This window comes from Triticum urartu, chromosome 2A (assembly GCF_056163025.1).
Source record: "Triticum urartu cultivar PI428250 chromosome 2A, HENAU_Tu73, whole genome shotgun sequence".
Classification (NCBI taxonomy): domain Eukaryota; kingdom Viridiplantae; phylum Streptophyta; class Magnoliopsida; order Poales; family Poaceae; genus Triticum; species Triticum urartu.
Window position 1 is genome coordinate 689223264 of NC_141874.1, and position 22824 is coordinate 689246087.

Here is a 22824-nt window from a genome sequence, read left to right on the forward strand (position 1 = left end):
TATTGCATTTGCATGCACTAAGTTGCCAATACTGAATCATGTCAGCTCAAAATGAAACTGTGCTCCAGTTTTGTCACCCCTGCATATCTAAATGAATTTTACAATGCATCTCTGGTTTCACAAAAATTCAAAACACAGGCCACGACCGTCAGCATGGTAATTACATGGACAAATTGTACAATAGATCACAAGTACAGACACGATCATAGCTTCCACACATTCAGAAAGCATGACAACTCTGTTAAAAATTTCTGAAACCAAACATTTTGCTAGCTGCAAACACTCCAACTCCACCATCAAGAATACTTCAAGCATACATTACTCTGGTTCGGCAACACATATATTTTACTGGTTTCCACACATAACTGGAACCTACTACACACAGCAACCATGAAAGCAACAAGCATTTTTCTATAGATGGAACTACATCGGTTCTACACCTTCCAGTTCTAGAGGCTGCAGCCACTGCTCACACGCCAGAAAAGCGGAGATCACCCACCTTCTTGCAGGTGTTTCGCCGGTGACCTTCAACTCCACAATTTTTGCACCTTGAGGGTTTGCGAACTGGTTTCGGAGCATCACCTCTGTCAGGACAGGTTGTTCTCTTGTGCCCTTGCCCGCGACATATGGTGCAGAACCGGGTTCGTTTGCTCAACCCCTCATATGGTGCCTTCTCCCTGCTAGTTGACGGCCGTCCCATTTCTATTCGCTTTTTTAGTGCCAATAGTCCATTCAGACTGTTCCCACTCTCATTTGCAGAAGTAGCATCATCATTGACAGCTCCCATGCCCGCCCCCGCACTCGCAGCAACCATTGCCGTCTGCGCCGGCTGCTGATCCACAACATCCCCATGCTCAGCGATCCTGTCCTCCAGCCCCAAACCATCCCTGATTTCTGCAAAAGGTTGCATCTCCACCATGCAACTCTTGATCAGGGACATGAATTTCTCATATGCTTCTACACTTGCATCACCCATCCGCACCAGCTCCATGGCATGCTTGTACATATTGAAATGCCTGAAGCTGAATGGATTTTTGTGTGCATTATCCCTCTGATATTGAGTTAAGTGAGCAGGCAGTATGTCTCATGCATCCCTCGTCCAGCGCTTCACAATATGTTTCTATGGTATCTCTATAATACGAATAAAATCCAGCACCTGCATAATCAATATTTAGCCAATTAGCTCACCACATACTACACATACTATATCTGAATATCCCAGAAGCTGATTCTTTTCTGAGATCCATCTTACTTTCAAAACGTGGCTGCACAGGAGATCCATGTGTGCAAATTGCCTGCACTCGCAGTCAAATTCCTCTCCTCCGTCGACAACAGTTACCTTGTATGACACTCTGCACCACTTTTCCCTCCTCGCTGCATCCGTATGTATGGCAAGGTAAAGTTCCCCTTCTCGAGCTCTTCCACCTGGTATGCGCTGCACTCATACAGTATGTGCCCGAACTGCTTAAACATAGCCCGCGTGTATATCTTCCCAGCATGTCGCTCAATAGCTAAGTTTGCTTTGTAAAGTAGTCTACCCTGAAATTACAGCGACATCAAATGAGTTATATTGTTGCCACACCCCCAGTACCAATGTGAAGTATTAATATTGACTTACTATTCTTGTCCGCTTCTCCTCATAGTTCTCCTCCGTGTCCCTGTCAAACTGGAGTCTCATGTACTTCTTCACAAACAAATGCATCGGACAACCCGGGGGAACATAATTCTTCAGCATATGGTTTGCACTTTCACTTCGCTGAGTACTAGACATCTTAGCACAGAAGACACCTTTAAAATACGGCTTCGCCCACTTGTGCCTTATTTCGTACAGTTGGGTCATGTAGTCATGCGTCTTCAGATTATATTTATCAACCAAAATCTTCCAAGCATCCTCAAATTCATCGATTGTAAGCATGTGATTCACTACTTTGTGGAACTCTGCCCTGAATTCGCTTTTCTTGGTGTACAGCGATCCTAGTGATTCTTTAGCCTTCTTGAGGACATGCCACTTGCACCATCTGTGTGCTGTATGCGGCAACACATTTTTTATGGCCACCTCCATCGAATGGTTCTGATCTGCACAATAACACAAATCATGTTATTTAATCTTTTGCTCTCAAAAGCATCCACTATAATTCAGGATCGTACCAATTAGGATTGTCTTCGGTGCACTTCCGCCCATCATCCGAACAAACTCTGTGAAGACCCACTCAAAGGTCTTCACTTTTTCGTCACACACCAAAACCCTAGCTAGGATGATGCTCTGGAAATGATTATTCACACCTATAAACAGGCCAAAGGGCATGTTGTACAGATTTGTCCTGTATGTCGTATCGAAGGTAACCACGTCGCTGAAGAATGTGTTGGAAATATGCCCTAGAGGCAATAATAAATTAGTTATTATTATATTTCCTTGTTCATGATAATCGTTTATTATCCATGCTAGAATTGTATTGATAGGAAACTCAGATACATGTGTGGATACATAGACAACACCATGTCCCTAGTAAGCCTCTAGTTGACTAGCTCGTTGATCAATAGATGGTTACGGTTTCCTGACCATGGACATTGGATGTCGTTGATAACGGGATCACATCATTAGGAGAATGATGTGATGGACAAGACCCAAACCTAAGCCTAGCACAAGATCATGTAGTTCGTATGCTAAAGCTTTTCTAATGTCAAGTATCATTTCCTTAGACCATGAGATTGTGCAACTCCCGGATACCGTAGGAATACTTTGGGTGTGCCAAACGTCACAACGTAACTAGGTGGCTATAAAGGTACATTACAGGTATCTCCGAAAGTGTCTGTTGGGTTGGCACGAATCGAGACTGGGATTTGTCACTCCGTGTAAACGGAGAGGTATCTCTGGGCCCACTCGGTAGGACATCATCATAATGTGCACAATGTGATCAAGGAGTTGATCACGGGATGATGTGTTACGAAACGAGTAAAGAGACTTGCCGGTAACGAGATTGAACAAGGTATCAGGATACCGACGATCGAATCTCGGGCAAGTATCGTACCGCTAGACAAAGGGAATTGTATACGGGATTGATTAAGTCCTTGACATCGTGGTTCATCCGATGAGATCATCGTGGAACATGTGGGAGCCAACATGGGTATCCAGATCCCGCTGATGGTTATTGACCGGAGAGTCATCTCGGTCATGTCTGCATGTCTTTCGAACCCGTAGGGTCTACACACTTAAGGTTCGGTGACGCTAGGGTTATAGAGATATTAGTATGCGGTAACCCGAAAGTTGTTAGGAGTCCCGGATGAGATCCCGGACGTCACGAGGAGTTCCGGAATGGTCCGGAGGTAAAGAATTATATATAGGAAGTGCTATTTCGGCTATCGGGACAAGTTTCGGGGTCACCGGTATTGTACCGGGACCACCGGAAGGGTCCTGGGGGTCCACCGGGTGGGGCCACCTGCCCCGGGGGGCCACATGGGCTGTAGGGGGTGCGCCTTGGCCTGTATGGGCCAAGGGCACCAGCCCCAAGAGGCCCATGCGCCAAGAGATAAGGGAAAGGAAGAGTCCTAAAGGGGGAAGGCACCTCCGAGGTGCCTTGGGGAGGATGGACTCCTCCCTGGCCGCACCCTTCCTTGGAGGAAGGGCCAAGGCTGCGCCCCCCTCTCCCTTGGCCCTATATATAGTGGGGGGAAGGGAGGGCAGCAACACCTAAGCCCTAGCGCCTCCCTCTCCCTCCCATGACACATCTCCCTCCTCCCGCAGCGCTTGGCGAAGCCCTGTTGTAATCCCGCTATTTCCACCACCACGCCGTCGTGTTGCTGGATCTCCATCAACCTCTCCTCCCCCCTTGCTGGATCAATAAGGAGGAGACGTCGCTGCTCCGTACGTGTGTTGAATGCGGAGGTCCGTCCGTTCGGCGCTAGGATCATCGGTGATTTGGATCACGACGAGTACGTCTCCATCAACCCCGTTCCCTTGAACGCTTCCGCGCGTGATCTACAAGGGTATGTAGATTCACTCCTCCCTCGTTGCTAGATGACTCCATAGATTGATCTTGGTGACACGTAGGAAAATTTTGAATTATTGCTACGTTCCCCAACAGTGGCATCATGAGCTAGGTCTATGCGTAGTTTCTATGCACGAGTAGAACACAAAGTAGTTGTGGGCGTTGATTTTGTTCAATATGCTTACCGTTACTAGTCCAATATTGATTCGGTGGCATTGTGGGATGAAGCGGCCCGGACCGACCTTACACGTACTCTTACGTGAGACTGGTTCCACTGACTGACATGCACTAGTTGCATAAGGTGGCTAGCGGGTGTCTGTCTCTCCCACTTTAATCGGATCGGATTCGATGAAAAGGGTCCTTATGAAGGGTAAATAGCAATTGGCATATCACGTTGTGTTTTTTGCGTAGGTAAGAAACGTTCTTGCTAGAAACCCATAGCAGCCACGTAAAACATGCAAACAACAATTAGAGGACGTCTAACTTGTTTTTGCAGGGTATGCTATGTGATGTGATATGGCCAAGAAGAATGTGATGAATGATATGTGATGTATGAGATTGATCATGTTCTTGTAATAGGAATCACGACTTGCATGTCGATGAGTATGACAACCGGCAGGAGCCATAGGAGTTGTCTTTATTTATTTATGACCTGCGTGTCAACATAAACGTCATGTAATTACTTTACTTTATTGCTAACCGTTAGCTGTAGTAGTAGAAGTAATAGTTGGCGAGACAACTTCATGAAGACACGATGATGGAGATCATGATGATGGAGATCATGGTGTCATGCCGGTGACGATGATGATCATGGAGCCCCGAAGATGGAGACCAAAATAAGCAATATGATATTGGCCATATCATGTCACTATTTGATTGCATGTGATGTTTATCATGTTTATGCATCTTGTTTACTTAGAATGACGGTAGTAAATAAGATGATCCCTCATAATAATTTCAAGAAAGTGTTCCCCCTAACTATGCACCGTTGCGACAGTTCGTTGTTTCGAAGCACCACGTGATGATCGGGTGTTAGATTCTAACGTTCACATACAACGGGTGTAAGACAGATTTACACACGCGAAACACTTAGGTTGACTTGACGAGCCTAGCATGTACAGACATGGCCTCGGAACACAAGAGACCGAAAGGTCGAGCATGAGTCGTATGGTAGATACGATCAACATGAAGATGTTCACCGATGATGACTAGTCCGTCTCACGTGATGATCGGACACGGCCTAGTTGACTCGGATCATGTAATCACTTAGATGACTAGAGGGATGTCTATCTGAGTGGGAGTTCACAAGATGAACTTAATTATCCTGAACATAGTCAAAAGGTCTTCGCAAATTATGTCGTAGCTCGCGCTTCAGATCTACTGTTTAGATATGTTCCTAAAGAAAATTTAGTTGAAAGTTGATAGTAGTAATTATGCGGACTAGGTCCGTAAACTGAGGTTTGTCCTCATTGCTTCATAGAAGGCTTATGTCCTTAATGCACCGCTCAGTGTGCTGAACCTCGAACGTTGTCTATGGATGTTGCGAACATTTGACATACACATTTTGATAACTACGTGATAGTTCAGTTAAACGGCTTAGAGTTGAGGCACCGAAGACGTTTTGAAACGTCGCGAAACATATGAGATGTTTCGAGGGCTGAAATTGGGATTTCAGGCTCGTGCCCACGTCAAGAGGTATAAGACCTCCGACGATTTTCTTAGCCTGCAAACTAAGGGAGAAAAGCTCAATTGTTGAGCTTGTGCTCAGATTGTCTGAGTACAACAATCATTTGAATCGAGTGGGAGTTGATCTTCCAGATGAGATAGTGATGTTTCTCCGAAGTCATTACCACCAAGCTGCTAGAGCTTCGTGATGAACTATAATATATCAGGGACATATATGATGATCCTTGAGATATTCGCGATGTTTGACACCACAAAAGTAGAAATCAAGAAGGAGCATCAATTGTTGATGGTTGGTGAAACCACTAGTTTCAAGAAGGGCAAGGGCAAGAAGGGATACTTCATGAAGCGGCAAATCAGCTGCTGCTCTAGTGAAGAAACCCAAGGGTGAACCCAAACCCGAGACTAAGTGCTTCTGTAATAAGGGGAACAGCCACTGGAGCAGAATTACCCTAGATACTTGGTAGATGAGAAGGCTGGTAAGGTCGATAGAAGTATATTGGATATACATTGTGTTGATGTGTATTTTACTAGTACTCCTAGTAGCACCAGGGTATTAGATACCGGTTCGGTTGCTAAGTGTTAGTAACTCGAAACAAAAGGCTACGGAATAAACGGAGACTAGCTAAAAGGTGAGATGACGATATGTGTTGGAAGTATCTCCAAGGTTGATCAAATATCGTACGCTCCCTCTACCATCGAGATTGGTATTAAAACCTAAATAATTGTTATTTGGTGTTTGCGTTGAGCATAGACATGATTGGATTACGTCTATCGCAATACGGTTATTCATTTAAGGAGAATAATGGTTACTCTGTTTATTTGAATAATACCTTCAATGGTCTTACACCTAAAATGAATGGTTTATTGAATCTCGATCGTAGTGATACACATGTTCATGCCAAAAGATATAAGATAGTAATGATAGTACCACCTACTTGTGGCACTGCCACTTAAGTCATATCGGTATAAAACGCATGAAGAGGCTCCATGTTGATGGATCTTTGGGCTCACTCGTTTTTGAAAAGTTTGAGACATGCGAACCATGTCTATTGGTGTATATGCATGAAGAAACTCCATGCAAATGGACCATTTGGACTCACTTGATTTTGAATCACTTGAGACATGCAAATCATACCACATGGGCAAGATGACTGAAAGCCTCGTTTTCAGTAAAATGGAACTAGAAAGCAACTTGTTGGAAGTAATACATTTTGATGTGTGCAGTCCAATGAGTGCTGAGGCATGTAGTGGATATCGTTATGTTCTTACTTCACAGATGATTTGAGTAGATGTTGAGTATATTTACTTGATGAATCACGAGTCTGAATTATTGAAAGGTTCAAGTAATTTCAGGGTGAAGTTGAAAGATCGTCGTGACAAGAATATCTATGATATGATCATAGAGATGAATATCTGAATTACGAGTTTGGCACAGAATTAAGACATTGTGGAAATTGTTTCACAACTAATACAGCCTGGAACACCATAGTGTGATGGTGTGTCCGAACATCATAACTGCACCCTATTGGATATGATGCATACCATGATGTCTCTTATCGAATTACCACGATAGTTTATGGGTTAGGCATTAGAGACAACCACATTCACTTTAAATAGGGCACCACGTAATTCCGATGAGATGACACCGTATGAACTATGGTTTAGAGAAACCTAAGCTGTCATTTCTTAAAAGTTTGGGGCTGCAACGCTTATGTGAAAAAGTTTCAGGCTGATAAGCTCGAACCCAAAGCGGATAAATGCATCTTCATAGGACACCCAAAACAGTTGGGTATACCTCCTGTCTCAGATCCAAAAGCAATAAGGGATTGTTTCTAGAATCGGGTCCTTTCTCGAGGAAAAGTTTCTCTCGAAAGAATTGAGTGGGAGAATGGTGGAGACTTGATGAGGTTATTGAACCGTCACTTCAACTAGTGTATAGCAGGGCATAAAGAGTTGTTCCTGTGACACCTACACCAATTGAAGTGGAAGCTTATGATAGTGATCATGAAACTTCAGATCAAGTCACTACCAAACCTCGTGGGATGACAAGGATGCGTACTACTTCAGAGTGGTATGTGATCCTGTCTTGGAAGTCATGTTGCTAGACAACAATGAACCTACGAGCCATGGAGAAGCGATGGTGGGCCCGGATTCCGATAAATGGCTCGAGGCCATAAAATCCGAGATAGGATCCATGTATGAAAACAAAGTGTAGACTTTGGAAGAACTACTTGATGGTCGTAAGGTTGTTAGGTACATATGGATTTTAAAAGGAAGACGGACAATGATGGTAAGTATCACAATTAAGAAAGCTCGACTTGTCGTTAAGATGTTTCCGACAAGTTCAAGGAGTTGACTACGATGAGACTTTCTCACTCATAGCGATGCTAAGAGTCTGTTGGAATTATATTAGCGATTACTGCATTATTTATGAAATCTTGCAGATAGGATGTCAAAACATTGTTTCCTCGACGATTTTCTTGAGGAAAGGTTGTATGTGATACAACCGGAAGGTTTTGTCAATCCTGAAAGATGCTAATAAGTATGCAAAGATCCAGCCATTTTTCTAAGGACTGGAGTAAGCATCTCGGAGTTGGAATGTACGCTTTGATGAGATGATCAAAGATTTTGGGTTTATACAAAGTTTATGAGAAACTTGTATTTCCAAAGAAGTGAGTGGGAGCACTATAGAATTTCTGATAAGTATATGTTATTGACATATTATGGATCAGAAATGATGTAGAATTTCTGGAAAGCATATAGGGTTATTTGGAAAATGTTTTTCAATGGAAAACCTGGATTAGGCTACTTGAGTATTGAGCATTAAGATCTATGAGGATAGATCAAAACGCTTAATAGTACTTTCAAATGAGCACATACCTTGACATGATCTTGAAGGTGTTCAAGATGGATCAGTCAAAGAAGGAGTTCTTGCCTGAGTTGTAAGGTATGAAGTTAAGACTTAAAGCTCGACCACGGCAGAATAGAGAGAAAGGACGAAGGTCGTCCCCTATGCTTAAGTCATAGGCTCTCTACGGTATGCCATGCTAAGTACCGCACCTGATGTGTGCCTTGCCACATATCTGGCAAGAGGGTACAAAGGTAATCTAGGAGTAGATCACCAGATAGTGGTCTAAATTATCCTTAGAGGAATAAGGATATGTTTCTCGGTTATGGAGGTGATAAAGAGTTCGACGTAAAGAGTTACGTCGATGCAAGCTTAACACCTATCCGGATAGCTCTGAGTAGAGATACCGGATACGTATAATGGAGCAACAATTTAGAATAGCTCCAAGTAGAACAGTTTTTTGAAATGGCTCCAAATATAGCGTAGTAGCTGCATCTACAAGATGACATAGAGATTTGCGAAGTACATACGGATCTGAAAGATTCAGACCCGTTGACTATAACATCTCTCACAAGCATAACATGATCAAACCCAGAACTCATCGAGTGTTAATCACATGGTAATGTGAACTAGATTATTGACTCTAGTAAACTCTTTGGGTGTTAATCACATGGGGATGTGACCTTGAGTGTTGATCACATATCGATGTGAACTGGATTATTGACTCTAGTGCAAGTGGGAGACTGTTGGAAATATGCCCTAGAGGCAATAATAAATTAGTTATTATTATATTTCCTTGTTCATGATAATCTTTATTATCCATGCTAGAATTGTATTGATAGGAAACTCAGATACATGTGTGGATACATAGACAACACCATGTCCCTAGTAAGCCTCTAGTTGACTAGCTCATTGATCAATAGATGGTTACGGTTTCCTGACCATGGACATTGGATGTCGTTGATAACGGGATCACATCATTAGGAGAATGATGTGATGGACAAGACCCAAACCTAAGCCTAGCACAAGATCATGTAGTTCGTATGCTAAAGCTTTTCTAATGTCAAGTATCATTTCCTTAGACCATGAGATTGTGCAACTCCCGGATACCGTAGGAATACTTTGGGTGTGCCAAACGTCACAACGTAACTAGGTGGCTATAAAGGTACATTACAGGTATCTCCGAAAGTGTCTATTGGGTTGGCACGAATCGAGACTGGGATTTGTCACTCCGTGTAAACGGAGAGGTATCTCTGGGCCCACTCGGTAGGACATCATCATAATGTGCACAATGTGATCAAGGAGTTGATCACGGGATGATGTGTTACGAAACGAGTAAAGAGACTTGCCGGTAACGAGATTGAACAAGGTATCGGGATACCGACGATCGAATCTCGGGCAAGTATCGTACCGCTAGACAAAGGGAATTGTATACGGGATTGATTAAGTCCTTGACATCGTGGTTCATCCGATGAGATCATCGTGGAACATGTGGGAGCCAACATGGGTATCCAGATCCCGCTGATGGTTATTGACCGGAGAGCCATCTCGGTCATGTCTGCATGTCTCCCGAACCCGTAGGGTCTACACACTTAAGGTTCGGTGACGCTAGGGTTATAGAGATATTAGTATGCGGTAACCTGAAAGTTGTTCGGAGCTATCGGGACAAGTTTCGGGGTCACCGGTATTGTACGGGGACCACCGGAAGGGTCCCGGGGGTCCACCGGGTGGGGCCATTGTTGGAAATATGCCCTAGAGGCAATAATAAAAGCATTATTATTATATTTCCTTGTTCATGATAATTGTCCTTTATTCATGCTATAATTGTGTTATACGGAAATCGTAATACATGTGTGAATAATAGACACCAACATGTCCCTAGTAAGCCTCTAGTTGACTAGCTCGTTGATCAACAGATAGTCATGGTTTCCTGACTATGGACATTGGATGTCATTGATAACGAGATCACATCATTAGGAGAATGATGTGATGGACAAGACCCAATCCTAAACATAGCATAAGATCGTATAGTTCGTTTGCTAGAGTTATCCAATGTCAAGTATCCTTTCCTTAGACCATGAGATCGTGTAACTCCCGGATACCGTAGGAGTGCTTTGGGTATACCAAACGTCACAACGTAACTAGGATTGACTATAAAGGTATACTACAGGTAACTCCGAAAGTGTCTGTTGGGTGACATGGATCTAGACTGGGATTTGTCACTCCGTATGACGGAGAGGTATCACTGGGCCCACTCGGTAATGCATCATCATAATGAGCTCAAAGTGACCAAGTGTCTGGTCACGGGATCATGCATTACGGTACGAGTAAAGTGACTTGCCGGTAACGAGATTGAACGAGGTATTGGGATACCGACGATCGAATCTCGGGCAGGTAACATACCGATTGACGAAGGGAATTGTATACGGGGTTGCTTGAATCCTCGACATCGTGGTTCATCCGATGAGATCATCGAGGAGCATGTGGGAGACAACATGGGTATCCAGATCCCGCTGTTGGTTATTGACCGGAGAGCGATCTCGGTCATGTCTACATGTCTCCCGAACCCGTAGGGTCTACACACTTAAGGTTCGGTGACGCTAGGGTTGTAGGGATATGTATATGCAGTAACCCGAATGTTGTTCGGAGTCCCGGATGAGATCCCGGATGTCACGAGGAGTTCCAGAATGGTCCGGAGGTAAAGAATTATATATAGGAAGTGCTATTTCGGGCATCAGGACAAGTTTCGGGGTCACCGGTATTGTACCAGGACCACCGGAAGGGTCCCGGGGGTCCACCAGGTGGGGCCACCTGACCTGGGGGGCCACATGGGCTGTAGGGGGTGCGCCTTGGCCTATATGGGCCAAGGGCACCAGCCCCAAGAGGCCCATGCGCCTAGGGTTCAAGAAGGGAAGAGTCCCAAAGGGGGAAGGCACCTCCGAGGTGCCTTGGGGAGGAGGGATTCCTCCCTTGGCCGCCGCCCCCCTAGGAGATTGGATCTCCTAGGGCCGGCGCCCCCCTTAGGCCCCCCTATATATAGTGGGGAGATGGAGGACTTCTCACCCGACGCCTTTGGTGCCTCCCTCTCCCTCTCCAACACATCCTCCTCCTCCATAGTGCTTGGCGAAGCCCTGCCGGAGTACTACAGCTCCATCACCACCACGCCGTCGTGCTGCTGCCGGAGCCATCTTCCTCAACCTCTCCTTCCCCCTTGCTGGATCAAGAAGGAGGAGACATTACGCTGACCATACGTGTGTTGAACGCGGAGGTGCCGTCCGTTCGGCGCTAGGATCTCCGGTGATTTGGATCACGTCGAGTACGCCTTCCTCATCCCCGTTCTTTGAACGCTTCTGCACGTGATCTACAAAGGTATGTAGATGCAATCCAATCACTCGTTGCTAGATGAACTCATAGATGGATCTTGGTGAAACCGTAGGATTTTTTTTTTGTTTTCTGCAACGTTCCCCAACAGTGGCATCATGAGCTAGGTCTATGCGTAGTTCTCTTGCACGAGTAGAACACAATTTGTTGTGGGCGTAGATGTTGTCAACTTTCTTGCCGCTACTAGTATTATCTTGCTTCAACGGTATTGTGGGATGAAGCGGCCCGGACCAACCTTACACGTACGCTTACATGAGACCGGTTCCACCGACTAACATGCATAAGTTGCATAAGGTGGCTGGCGGGTGTCTGTCTCTCCCACTTTAGTTGGAGAGGATTCGATGAAAAGGGTCCTTATGAAGGGTAAATAGAAGTTGACAAATCATGTTGTGGCTTTCACGTAGGTAAGAAAACGTTCTTGCTAGAACCCTATTTAAGCCACGTAAAACTTGCAACAACAATTAGAGGACGTCTAACTTGTTTTTGCAGCAAGTGCTTTGTGATATGATATGGCCAAAGTTGTGATGAATGATATATATGTGATGTATGAGATGTTCATGCTATTGTAATAGTAATCACGACTTGCATGTCGATGAGTATGACAACCGGCAGGAGCCATAGGAGTTGTCTTTATTTTTTGTATGACATGCGTGTCATTGAGAAACGCCATGTAAATTACTTTACTTTATTGCTAAACGCGTTAGCCATAGAAGTAGAAGTAATAGTTGGTGAGCAACTTCATGGAGACACGATGATGGAGATCATGGTGTCATGCCGGTGACAAGATGATCATGGAGCCCCAAGATGGAGATCAAAGGAGCTATGTGATATTGGCCATATCATGTCACTATTATTATTTGATTGCATGTGATGTTTATCATGTTTTTGCATCTTGTTTGCTTAGAACGACGGTAGTAAATAAGATGATCCCTCATAATAATTTCAAGAAAGTGTTCCCCCTAACTGTGCACCGTTGCGACAGTTCGTTGTTTCGAAGCAGCACGTGATGATCGGGTGTTAGATTCCAACGTTCACATACAACGGGTGTAAGACAGATTTACACATGCAAACACTTAGGTTGACTTGACGAGCCTAGCATGTACAGACATGGCCTCGGAACACAGAAGACCGAAAGGTCGAGCATGAGTCGTATAGAAGATACGATCAACATGAAGATGTTCACCGATGTTGACTAGTCCGTCTCACGTGATGATCGGACACGGCCTAGTTAACTCGGATCATGTTATACTTAGATTACAGGAGGGATATTTATCTAAGTGGGAGTTCATTGAATAATTTGATTAGATGAACTTAATTATCATGAACTTAGTCTAAATTTTTTACAATATGTCTTGTAGATCAAATGGCCAACGCAGTCCTCAACTTCAACGCATTCCTAGAGAAAACCAAGCTGAAAGACGATGGCAGCAACTACACGGACTGGGTCCGGAACCTGAGGATCATCCTCATAGCTGCCAAGAAAGATTATGTCCTACAAGCACCGCTGGGTGACGCACCTGTTCTCCCTGCAGAACAAGACGTTATGAACGCTTGGCAGGCACATACCGATGACTACTCCCTCGTTCAGTGCGGCATGCTTTACAGCTTAGAGCCGGGGCTCCAAAAGCGTTTTGAGAGACACGGAGCATATGAGATGTTCGAAGAGCTGAAAATGGTTTTCCAAGCTCATGCCCGGGTCGAGAGATATCAAGTCTCCGACAAGTTCTTCAGCTATAAGATGGAGGAAAACAGTTCTGTCAGTGAGCACATGCTCACTATGTCTGGTTTGCATAACCGCTTGACTCAGCTGGGAGTTAATCTCCCGGATGACGCGGTCATTGACAGAATCCTTCAGTCGCTTCCACCGAGCTACAAGAGCTTTGTGATGAACTTCAATATGCAGGGGATGGAAAAGACCATTCCTGAGGTATTTGCAATGCTGAAATCAGCAGAGGTAGAAGTCAAAAAGGAACATCAAGTGTTGATGGTGAATAAAACCACTAAGTTCAAGAAAGGCAAGGGTAAGAAAACCTTCAAGAAAGACGGCAAGGGAGTTGCCGCGCCCGGCAAGCAAGCTGCTGGGAAGAAGCCAAAGAATGGACTCAAGCCCGAGACTGAGTGCTTTTATTGCAAGGAAAATGGTCACTGGAAGCGGAACTGCCCCAAATACTTAGCAGACAAGAAGGCCGGCAAAAAAAGGTATATGTAATATACATGTAATTGATGTGTACCTTACCAGTACTCGTAGTAGCTCCTGGGTATTTGATACCGGTGCAGTTGCTCACATTTGTAACTCAAAGCAGGAGCTGCGGAATAAGCGGAGACTGGCGAAGGACGAGGTGACGATGCGCGTCGGGAATGGTTCCAAGGTCAATGTGATCGCCGTCAGCACGCTACCTCTACATTTACCTTCGGGATTAGTTTTAAACCTTAATAATTGTTATTTAGTGCCAGCTTTGAGCATGAACATTGTATCAGGATCTCGTTTAATTCGAGATGGCTACTCATTTAAATCCAAGAATAATGGTTGTTCTATTTATATGAGAGATATGTTTTATGGTCATGCTCCGATGGTGAATGGTTTATTCTTAATGAATCTCGAGCGTAATGCTACACATATTCATAGTGTGAATACCAAAAGATGTAAGATTGATAATGATAGTCCCACATACTTGTGGCACTGCCGCCTTGGTCACATAGGTGTCAAACGCATGAAGAAGCTCCATGCTGATGGACTTTTGGAGTCTCTTGATTACAAATCATTTGACACGTGCGAACCATGCCTCATGGGTAAAATGACCAAGACTCCGTTCTCAGGAACAATGGAGCGAGCAACCAACTTATTGGAAATCATACATACTGATGTGTGCGGTCCAATGAGTGTTGAGGCTCGCGGTGGCTATCGTTATGTTCTCACCCTCACTGATGACTTGAGTAGATATAGGTATGTCTACTTAATGAAACAAGTCTGAGACCTTTGAAAAGTTCAAGGAATTTCAGAGTGAGGTTGAGAATCAACGTGACAGGAAAATCAAGTTCCTGCGATCAGATCGTGGAGGAGAATACTTGAGTCATGAGTTTGGCACACACTTACGAAAATGTGGAATAGTTTCACAGCTCACGCCGCCTGGAACACCTCAGCGTAATGGTGTGTCCGAACGTCGTAATCGCACTCTATTAGATATGGTGCGATCTATGATGTCTCTTGCCGATTTACCGCTATCTTTTTGGGGCTATGCTTTAGAGACTGCCGCATTCACTTTAAATAGGGCTCCGTCGAAATCCGTTGAGACGACACCGTATGAATTATGGTTTGGGAAGAAACCTAAGCTGTCGTTTCTAAAAGTTTGGGGATGCGATGCTTATGTCAAGAAACTTCAACCTGAAAAGCTCGAACCCAAGTCGGAAAAATGCGTCTTCATAGGATACCCTAAAGAGACTATTGGGTATACCTTCTACCTCAGATCCGAAGGCAAGATCTTTGTTGCCAAGAATGGATCCTTTCTAGAGAAGGAGTTTCTCTCGAAAGAAGTAAGTGGGAGGAAAGTAGAACTTGATGAAGTATTACCTCTTGAACCGGAAAATGGCGCAACTCAAGAAAATGTTCCTGAGGTGCCTGCACCGACTAGAGAGGAAGTTAATGATGATGATCAAGATACTTCTGATCAAGCTCCTACTGAAATTCGTAGGTCCACAAGGACACGTTCCGCACCAGAGTGGTACGGCAACCCTGTCTTGGAAATCATGTTGTTAGACAACGGTGAACCTTCGAACTATGAAGAAGCGATGGCGGGCCCGGATTCCGACAAATGGCTGGAAGCCATGAAATCCGAGATAGGATCCATGTATGAAAACGAAGTATGGACTTTGACTGACTTGCCCGTAGAGCGGCGAGCCATAGATAATAAATGGATCTTTAAGAAGAAGACAGACGCGGATGGTAATGTGACCATCTATAAAGCTCAGCTTGTTGCTAAGGGTTATCGACAAGTTCAAGGGGTTGACTACGATGAGACTTTCTCACCGGTAGCGAAGCTGAAGTCCGTCCGAATCATGTTAGCAATTGCCGCATTCTATGATTATGAAATATGGCAAATGGACGTCAAAACGGCATTCCTTAATGGTTTCCTTAAGGAAGAATTGTATATGATGCAGCCGGAAGGTTTTGTCAATCCTAAGTATGCTGACAAGGTGTGCAAGCTCCAACGCTCAATTTATGGGCTGGTGCAAGCATCTCGGAGTTGGAACATTCGCTTTGATGAGATGATCAAAGCGTTTGGGTTTACATAGACTTATGGAGAAGCCTGTGTTTACAAGAAAGTGAGTGGGAGCTCTGTAGCATTTCTCATATTATATGTAGATGACATACTTTTGATGGGAAATGATATAGAACTCTTGGACAGCATTAAGGCCTACTTGAATAAGAGTTTTTCAATGAAGGACCTTGGAGAAGCTGCTTATATATTAGGCATCAAGATCTATAGAGACAGATCAAGACGCCTCATAGGTCTTTCACAAAGCACATACCTTGATAAGATATTGAAGAAGTTCAATATGGATCAGTCTAAGAAGGGGTTCTTTCCTGTGTTGCAAGGTGTGAAATTGAGCTCAGCTCAATGTCCGACCACGGCAGAAGATATAGAAGAGATGAGTGTCATCCCCTATGCCTCAGCCATAGGTTCTATTATGTATGCCATGCTGTGTACCAGACCTGATGTAAACCTAGCCATAAGTTTGGTAGGAAGGTACCAAAGTAATCCCGGCAAGGAACACTAGACAGCGGTCAAGAATATCCTGAAGTACCTGAAAAGGACTAAGGAAATGTTTCTCGTTTATGGAGGTGACGAAGAGCTCGTCGTAAAAGGTTACGTCGACGCTAGCTTCGACACAGATCTGGATGACTCCAAGTCACAAACCGGATACGTGTACATTTTGAATGGTGGGGCAGTAAGCTGGTGCAGTTGCAAGCAGAGCGTCGTGGCGGGATCTACATGTGAAGCGGAGTACATGGCAGCCTCGGAGGCAGCGCATGAAGCAATTTGGGTGAAGGAGTTCATCACCGACCTAGGAGTCATACCCAATGCGTCGGGGCCGATCAAGCTCTTCTGTGACAACACTGGAGCTATTGCACTTGCCAAGGAGCCCAGGTTTCACAAGAAGACAAGGCACATCAAGCGTCGCTTCAACTCCATTCGTGAAAATGTTCAAGATGGAGACATAGATATTTGTAAAGTACATACGGACCTGAATATAGCAGATCCGTTGACTAAACCTCTCCCTAGAGCAAAACATGATCAACACCAGAATTCCATGGGTGTTCGATTCATCACAATGTAACTAGATTATTGACTCTAGTGCAAGTGGGAGACTGTTGGAAATATGCCCTAGAGGCAATAATAAAAGCATTATTATTATATTTCCTTGTTCATGATAATTGTCCTTTATTCATGCTATAATTGTGTTATACGGAAATCGTAATACATGTGTGAATAATAGACACCAACATGTCCCTAGTAAGCCTCTAGTTGACTAGCTCGTTGATCAACAGATAGTCATGGTTTCCTGACTATGGACATTGGATGTCATTGATAACGAGATCACATCATTAGGAGAATGATGTGATGGACAAGACCTAATCCTAAGCATAGCATAAGATCGTATAGTTCGTTTGCTAGAGTTATCCAATGTCAAGTATCCTTTCCTTAGACCATGAGATCGTGTAACTCCCGGATACCGTAGGAGTGCTTTGGGTATACCAAACGCCACAACGTAACTGGGTGACTATAAAGGTATACTACGGGTATCTCCGAAAGTGTCTGTTGGGTGACATGGATCAAGACTGGGATTTGTCACTCCGTATGACGGAGAAGTATCACTGGGCCCACTCGGTAATGCATCATCATAATGAGCTCAAAGTGACCAAGTGTCTGGTCACGGGATCATGCATTACGGTACGAGTAAAGTGACTTGCCGGTAACGAGATTGAACGAGGTATTGGGATACCGACGATCGAATCTCGGGCAGGTAACATACCGATTGACGAAGGGAATTGTATACGGGGTTGCTTGAATCCTCGACATCGTGGTTCATCCGATGAGATCATCGAGGAGCATGTGGGAGCCAACATGGGTATCCAGATCCCGCTGTTGGTTATTGACCGGAGAGCGATCTCGGTCATGTCTACATGTCTCCCGAACCCGTAGGGTCTACACACTTAAGGTTCGGTGACGCTAGGGTTGTAGGGATATGTATATGCAGTAACCCGAATGTTGTTCGGAGTCCCGGATGAGATCCCGGACGTCACGAGGAGTTCCGGAATGGTCCGGAGGTAAAAAATTATATATAGGAAGTGCTATTTCGGGCATCGGGACAAGTTTCGGGGTCACCGGTATTGTACCGGGACCACCGGAAGGGTCCCGGGGGTCCACCGGGTGGGGCCACCTGCCTCGGGGGGCCACATGGGCTGTAGGGGGTGCGCCTTGGCCTATATGGGCCAAGGGCACCAGCCCCAAGAGGCCCATGCGCCTAGGGTTCAAGAAGGGAAGAGTCCCAAAGGGGGAAGGCACCTCCGAGGTGCCTTGGGGAGGAGGGATTCCTCCCTTGGCCGCCGCCCCCCTAGGAGATTGGATCTCCTAGGGCCGGCGCCCCCCCTTAGGCCCCCCTATATATAGTGGGGAGATGGAGGACTTCTCACCCGACGCCTTTGGTGCCTCCCTCTCCCTCTCAAACACATCCTCCTCCTCCATAGTGCTTGGCAAAGCCCTGCCGGAGTACTGCAGCTCCATCACCACCACGCTGTCGTGCTGCTGCCGGAGCCATCTTCCTCAACCTCCCCTTCCCCCTTGCTGGATCAAGAAGGAGGAGACGTTACGCTGACTGTACGTGTGTTGAACGCGGAGGTGCCGTCCGTTCGGCGCTAGGATCTGCGGTGATTTGGATCACGTCGAGTACGCCTTCCTCATCCCCGTACTTTGAACGCTTCCGCACGTGATCTACAAAGGTATGTAGATGCAATCCAATCACTCGTTGCTAGATGAACTCATAGATGGATCTTGGTGAAACCGTAGGAATTTTTTTTGTTTTCTGCAACGTTCCCCAACAGCCACCTGCCCCGGGGGGCCACATGGGCTGTAGGGGGTGCGCCTTGGCCTGTATGGGCCAAGGGCACCAGCCCCAAGAGGCCCATGCGCCAAGAGATAAGGGAAAGGAAGAGTCCTAAAGGGGGAAGGCACCTCCGAGGTGCCTTGGGGAGGATGGACTCCTCCCTGGCCGCACCCTTCCTTGGAGGAAGGGCCAAGGCTGCGCCCCCCCCTCTCCCTTGGCCCTATATATAGTGGGGGAAGGGAGGGCAGCAACACCTAAGCCCTGGCGCCTCCCTCTCCCTCCCATGACACATCTCCCTCCTCCCGCAGCGCTTGGCGAAGCCCTGTTGGAATCCCGCTACTTCCACCACCACGCCGTCGTGTTGCTGGATCTCCATCAACCTCTCCTCCCCCCTTGCTGGATCAAGAAGGAGGAAACGTCGCTGCTCCGTACGTGTGTTGAATGCGGAGGTGCCGTCCGTTCGGCGCTAGGATCATCGGTGATTTGGATCACGACGAGTACGACTCCATCAACCCCGTTCCCTTGAACGCTTCCGCGCGCGATCTACAAGGGTATGTAGATTCACTCCTCCCTCGTTGCTAGATGACTCCATAGATTGATCTTGGTGACACGTAGGAAAATTTTGAATTATTGCTACGTTCTCCAACAGAATGTGTACTACAATCTGCTGCTACCATTTGCCCACATAAGAGTGCTTATCCGACCTTCATTGTCTGCTTGCACTCGGTACGTGAAATGCGGATCACGCGAACCCAAATCTGCAAAAACCTCCATGGTTTTCCTAACATCATCTTCTGCCTACTATCTGCTGATTTTGCCACACAAATTCTTCAGAGCTCGCTTCGTGAAAGGCACCTTCTCCATTGAACAAAAAAAACTGCCGATGATGCTGTGCACTTTTGCCAAGTTCACATTGTTCTGCCGCAACTGCTCCACCAAGTCCCTGCTGTAGGCATCAATGTGCTTGTGTGACGGCCAGTGTATTGTCTGTCCATACGTTGGAGACAATACATGGTTCTGCTGTTCACGATGCTCTGCTATATACCAACCGTTGTCTTTTGATCGGAGGAGTCTTATTAATGCAGGGCACTCGCATCTACACGACCTCGTGTTCTCCACACCAGCTTTGCCCTGAAAAAACCAAAGTGGAGGCAAAAGAAACATATCAGGATCCATCACCAGGAAGGAATCAGGTCGGAATCATAGTCAGTACTACAGCAAGTGTACACATGCTTACCGCACATCCACATACAATTTCTTGCATGCATTTTGTTCTCTCCACATTCAACCTACTCTTGCCGTATCTAATTCCGAAACCCTTCTCCCACGAATAGAGATTGTAAAAGTCATACGCCTCCTAGCGTATCGAAGCTTGTACCAAGTTCCGGGACAATTACCATGTCCCCTGGCTGATCAGCAAACCCCCGTATCGCCTTCTCAAGGGCACTTATTCGCCCAGGGCACGATGCTCTTCCGGGTGCAGCTGCTCCAATTCTTACCCTGCATTTTAAACACAACAATGTGTGAGATGCCTGGTTTTCATACGAAATTCTAAAATTCCAGAAGATCTGCATACGACTGCTCTGCTATGGTCAAGCATCCTGAGTCTCATGTATTTCTAAACCGTCAGATGTCGTTATCCATGTGTTTTGCCTGGATTCCATGAGTAAACTAAGAACTCTGCAAACTGACTTACATGTTCATTTTGTGCTTTTTTTCTTAACCAACTTTCTGCAGGGTAAATATACTTAGTGCTCATATATCGTAGTACCAGAATTCAGTCTTCAAACTCAGCTGGACAGATTGATATAGGAATGTTCTTATATCATCCCATAAAGAAGAACCCTTTAAGCAACTCAGTTAAATGGAAAATTCATTCATATGTTTGCAGGGCAATCATTGTAGAAGCAGCGCAAGCATTTCCATAGATAAAAAATGCAAAAAATAGTTGTCCCAATAATCCATCTACTACATATTATGTTTAAGCTCCCCGTCCCAACTCCTACTATTTAGATACATGTCCCAGTTCGCACAGACCAGCAAGAAAACAGCCGTCCATTGGCCTGCGCTTCTTTGTTTCCTATCAAATGATGCTACTTTCTGAACCTGTCGCAACCACGATAGTACTCGATCTTTTCAATGAACTGACTAATTATATCTACTAAGCGATTCTGAAAGTATTTTAATATTCCATGTCGTTTCTTATCGTACATTACTACCTGCCCCAGATACATAACTCACCGTAGTGCTAATTTTCTAGTTGGAACTGTAACATCTCCACTAATAGAATCTGAAACAAAACCTTACTGTACTGCAACCAAGTTTGCCATGCAGATTACCTGCGAGTCCATCCTGGAGTCTTAGGATCAATCTGTCCTATTGATTGCTTAGAAGCCTGCGGCTCAGCTTCCACGTCACCTACGGCTCCCCCCTCGGCCGCACAGATCTGCCCCTCAACACTACCATTCGCCATGGCCGGGAGCTGCTCAGCTTCAGTGGCCATCACCGGGTAGTGAAGTGGCTCCATCGAAAGCTGGCTGTCATTCACTTCTTCCATCACCGCAGTGCTGCAGATGGCAAAATCTCCGTCTCAGTCAGCGCCAAGATACAAAAGCAGAATCTATAGATCAAGCACTTTGGACGGGGGGTGGGGGCGCAGCACACAAATGGAATAGTTCATCTTACCTCCTAATCGGCTGCAGCAAGAACTCCATCCCAACAAATCTCCGCCTGGTTTTGCTCCACCGCAGATCTGCACAGGCGACAATGGCGAACAGGAATCCTCATCCAGAGATGGGAGACAGCTCGGCCTTATCTTTTACTTCCGCCCATAACGCTGCCTGCCGGAAAGCTAGCTTCCTAAGCCACAGATCAGGGGCGCAGAACCATCCCAAGCCACGGCTCGTCTACCTCGCCGTCATGGCGGCGGCTGCAAGCCCCGTCTCCCACACGGCGCCGTACGCATCTCTATACTGTATTTCTGGACTGGGTTAATTAAAAAAGAGCTACCACCTGCCCCTGTAACTTAGCGTCACACATCCCGAAGTCAATTCCTACCGCCCAGATAACGAGACCACCTGTGCTCGTGACCAGAACTACCGCGTCCGTACCTTGCCCTACATTGTAAAGTGCCATATCTTTGAAAATTGGAAGGAGTTTAATGATGGACTTCCACCAGAAAGAGCCAACATGTCTGTTGGTTGGGGCTCTGTTCCCATAGTAAGTATCCCAGATCAAGTTAACCCAAGGAAGATCACTCTTATTCATGAATTTGTGAAGGTTTTTTAGAAGAAGAGCTTTGTTGTGAGTAGCTATGTCCAAGACCCCCAAACCAGCTTGCTCTTTTGGTTTGCAAATTGTGTTCCAAGCAATGAGGGCAGGACCAGCACCTTCCTGACCATATTTCCTCCAAAAACAATGTCTGATGTAGGAATTTACTTGATCCACCACTGTGACAGGCAGTTCCAAAGAGCACATGAAGAAAGTTGGCAGGCTGGTGAACACACTCTTGGTAAGAGAAAGTTTTTCTCATGTTGAAAGCAAGGTAGAGCAACCTGTGAGCCTTCTTTCAATTCTCTGCATCATGGGAAAGAAATCATCCACTTTTGGCTTTTTAGTGCCTAGGGGTAGGCCCAAATAAGGAAAAGAAAAAGATCCAATATTGCAACCCAGAATAGCAGCCAGCTGAGTCAGTTTATCTGGCCCCACATTGATTGGATACATAGCAGACTTTGAAAAATTGATCCTTAGGCCAGTGAAAGCAGAGAAGTGTAATAACAGGTTTTGGATTTGTTGCAACTGTGTTGGATAAGCTTGCAG

At 45.5% G+C, this 22824-nt stretch overlaps 1 pseudogene; it reads right to left on the bottom strand.

Moving 5' to 3' along the window:
* Positions 1-469: 469 nt before the first annotated feature.
* Positions 470-21719, bottom strand: LOC125537876 (protein FAR1-RELATED SEQUENCE 5-like; annotated as a pseudogene).
* Between the last annotated feature and the right edge of the window lie 1105 nt (positions 21720-22824).